The following is a 1,137-nucleotide window of genomic DNA, read 5'->3' on the forward strand; positions in this document are numbered from 1 at the left end:
GCCTCCGAGAGCCGCGGAAGATGCAGGGCGTTGGGGCGCAGGCTGACGTTGCTCCTCGTGGCGCACAGGCGTCAGAGATAACTTAAGTTCCGCTGAGTGCCCCTCTCCGATCTTAGAATTCTGTCAGCGTTAACCGCACTTTATACCTATGTATTTCTTCGTATGGCTAATATTTATTTCCCCCGTAGAAGTTCATGCGAGCAGTAATCTTTTTTTTCAGACGTTCCTGATATTGGTAGTTTGTATTTCTTTTCTTCTGACCAATCCTGCTAGTTTATCAAATTTAATCTTTTCAAGATGCTATCTCCTTGATTACATTGCTCTCTATTGTTTCCTTCATCTCATTAATTGGGATTTGATTTCCTCTTTTTCTAGTTGCTGGGAGTAAAAGATTACATTATTGATACTGGACCTTTCTGGTTTTTTTTATTTTTTGACATAAGCTTTCTATTTTAAAAATAAAGCTATGCATTTCCCTCCAAACACTGCTTTATCTGCATTCTGCAATTTCTGATGTTACGCTTTTATTTTCATTCAGTTCAAAATCGTTTTCTATTTCCCTTACGAGTTGTTCTTTGACGCGCCTCTTTAAAGTGTGTTGTTTAATTTCTGAACACTTAGGGGCCTTTCTACATATTATTATTGGTTTCTAATTTAATTCTGTCGTGGCCAGAGAAGATACACTAAGATTTCAAACTTTCAAAATCTATTAAGACTTACTTAATAACTTAGCATATTATTTACCTCGGTGAACATTCTGTGTGTGCTTTAAAAAGAATGTGCATTTCGCAGATGAGTGGTTCCATAACTGTCAATTGTTTTTATAAATATCAATTCAGTTAAGTATTGATAATGTTCAAATCACATATATACTTACGGATTTTTAAATTTAGTTGTTCTATTGTTCACTGAGAGTAGGGTACTACAATTTAACTGTGATTGTGGATTTGTCTATTTCTTTGGTGAGTTTTCGCTTTATGTATTGTGAAGTTTTTATTAGGTGCATATACAGGAGTCTTATGTCTTCCTGATGATTTGACCATTTCCTCTTTCTTTCTTTCTTTCTTTCTTTCTTTCTTTCTTTCTTTCTTTCTTTCTTTCTTTCTTTCTTTCTTTCTTTCTTTCTTTCTTTCTTTC

Source organism: Pteropus alecto, unplaced genomic scaffold (genome assembly GCF_000325575.1).
Source record: "Pteropus alecto unplaced genomic scaffold, ASM32557v1 scaffold5, whole genome shotgun sequence".
Taxonomy (NCBI): domain Eukaryota; kingdom Metazoa; phylum Chordata; class Mammalia; order Chiroptera; family Pteropodidae; genus Pteropus; species Pteropus alecto.